This window comes from Sapajus apella, unplaced genomic scaffold, assembly GCF_009761245.1.
Source record: "Sapajus apella isolate SASKATOON/1434 unplaced genomic scaffold, GSC_monkey_1.0 scaffold1915, whole genome shotgun sequence".
Lineage (NCBI taxonomy): Eukaryota > Metazoa > Chordata > Mammalia > Primates > Cebidae > Sapajus > Sapajus apella.
The window spans coordinates 1,645-4,154 of record NW_022438841.1 but is presented as its reverse complement, the minus strand read 5'-3'; the positions used below and the strand labels follow the sequence as shown (position 1 = coordinate 4,154).

At 45.8% G+C, this 2,510-nt stretch overlaps 1 long non-coding RNA gene and 1 pseudogene across 2 annotated transcripts in view; one reads left to right on the top strand and one right to left on the bottom strand.

The window, feature by feature from the left end:
• Positions 1-875, top strand: part of LOC116547027 — a 1,713-nt pseudogene extending 838 nt beyond the window's left edge. The window contains exon 2 of the transcript XR_004266912.1: positions 37-875. The product of XR_004266912.1 is annotated as a developmentally-regulated GTP-binding protein 1-like (transcript). The remainder of the gene's footprint in view (positions 1-36) is intronic.
• Positions 1-1,593, bottom strand: part of LOC116547028 — a 3,700-nt gene extending 2,107 nt beyond the window's left edge. Inside the window, exons 1-2 of the long non-coding RNA XR_004266913.1 lie at positions 1,535-1,593; positions 1,382-1,400 (exon numbers count right to left, since the gene is read on the bottom strand). This is a non-coding gene — a long non-coding RNA (uncharacterized LOC116547028). The remainder of the gene's footprint in view (positions 1-1,381; positions 1,401-1,534) is intronic.
• Positions 1,594-2,510: the final 917 nt, after the last annotated feature.

The window sequence follows — 2,510 nt, the reverse complement described above, 5'->3', positions numbered from 1 at the left end:
AAAAAAAAAAAAAAAAAAAAAAAAAAAAAAAAAAAGAAGATAATTGAAAATGAACTGGAAGGCTTTGGCATTTGCTTGAACAGCAAACCCCCCAACATTGGCTTTAAGAAGAAGGACAAGGGAGGCATTAATCTCACAGCCACTTGCCCCCAGAGTGAACTGGATGCTGAAACTGTGAAAAGCATTCTGGCCGAATACAAGATTCATAATGCTGATGTGACTCTACGTAGTGATGCTACAGCTGATGACCTCATTGATGTGGTGGAAGGAAACAGAGTTTATATCCCCTGTATCTCTGTGTTAAATAAGATTGACCAGATTGCCATTGAGGAATTGGATATCATCTATAAGGTGCCTCACTGTGTACCCATCTCTGCCCATCACCGTTGGAATTTTGATGACCTATTGGAAAAGATCTGGGACTATCTGAAACTAGTGAGAATTTACACCAAACCCAAAGGCCAGTTACCAGATTACACATCCCCAGTGGTGCTTCCTTACTCTAGGACCACAATGGAGGATTTCTGCATGAAGATTTACAAAAATCTTATCAAAGAATTTAAATATGCTCCGGTCTGGGATCTCTCTATAAAACACAATCCTCAGAAAGTGGGTAAAGACCATACGTGGGAGGACGAGGATGTCATTCAAATTGTGAAGAAGTGAAAGCCTCCCCCTTTCCCATCTGCCGGGCGAACCACAACAGCCTTCCCCATGATCAAGCACCCTACCCCAGTTCTTTCTGGCTTTGACAGTCACTGGATCAGGATCCAGGGGAGGGAGATGGAGGCTCCCAAAGTGGAACTTTATTTGTCTTACCTTGGTGTCACTGTGTATGTTGAACTGCATAAAAGACCTGGTAGGCTGGTCAGCTACGTGCAAAAAAAAAAAAAAAAAAAAAGGATAAGTACCTTCCACTGGCCAAGTCTGGGACAATTTCAAGTTTGGTAAAGAGAATTATCTTGGAGAAACAAATTTGAGAGTCATCAGCATGTAGATGATATTAAAAACCACATTTATTGGCCAGGCATGGTGGCTCATGCCTGTAATCCCAGCACTTTGGGAGGCCGAGGTAGGCAGATCACCAGGTCAGGAGATCAAGACCATCCTGGCTAACATGGTGAAACCCCATCTCTAAAAAAAAAAAAGAAAAACAAACAAACAAAAAAATTAGCAGGCCATGGTGGTACACACCTGTAGTCCCAGCTACTCAGGAGGCAGAGGCAGGAGAATCGCTTGAACCCAGGAGGCAGAGGTTGCAGTGAGCTGCACTCCAGCTTGGGCAACAAAGTAAGATTTTGTCTAAAAAAAAAAATATATATATATATATATAACTTTAGGCCTGTATGTAATCCTAGGGCTTTGGAGGTGGGCGGAACACCAGGTCAAGAGATAGGGACCTTCCTGGCCAACATAGCGAAACCCCATCTTTATTAAAAATACAGCCAGGCGGCCGGGCGCGGTGGCTCAAGCTTGTAATCCCAGCACTTTGGGAGGCCGAGGCGGGTGGATCACGAGGTCAAGAGATCGAGACCATCCTGGTCAACATGGTGAAACCCCGTCTCTACTAAAAATACAAAACATTAGCTGGGCATGGTGGCGTGTGCCTGTAATCCCAGCTACTCGGGAGGTTGAGGCAGGAGAATTGCCTGAACCCAGGAGGCGGAGGTTGCGGTGAGCCGAGATCATGCCATTGCACTCCAGCCTGGGTAACAAGAGTGAAACTCCAGCTCAAAAAAAAAAAAAAAATTAGTTGGGCGTGGTGGCACGTGCCTGTAACCCCAGCTATTTGGAAGGCTGAGGCAGGAGAATTGCTTGAACCTGTGGGGGTGGAGGTTGCAGTGAGCTGAGATCATGCCACTGCACTCCAGCCTGGCAACAGCACAAGACTCTGTCTCAAAAAATTTATATATATAAAAAAGGCAGGGCGCAGTGGCTCATGCCTGTAATCTCAGCACTTTGGGAGGCCAAGGCAGGAGGATCACCTGAGATCAGGAGTTTGAGACCAGCCTGATCAACAAAGAGAAATCCCGTCTCTACTAAAAATACAAAAAATTAGCTGGGCATGGTGGCACATGCTTGTAATTCCAGCTACTTAGAAGGGTGAGGTAGAAGAATCGCTTGAACCTGTGAGGTGGACGTTGCAGTGAGCCAAAATCTGGCCATTGCACTCCACCCTGGGCAACAATAGGGAAACTCCATCTCAAGTAAATAAATAAATAAATATAAACAAATAAATAAAAGAATATAATCTCCATTGGCAGGCCGGGCATGGTGGCTCACTCCTGTAATCTAAGCACTTTGGAGGCCAAGGCTGGCAGATCACCTGAAGTTGGTAGGTCAAGACCAGCCTGACCAACACAGTGAAACCCCGTCTTTAAAAAAATAAATAGCGGCCGGGCGCGGTGGCTCAAGCCTGTAATCCCAGCACTTTGGGAGGCCAAGGCGGGTGGATCACAAGGTCAACAGATCGAGACCATCCTGGTCAACATGGTGAAACCCCGTCTCTA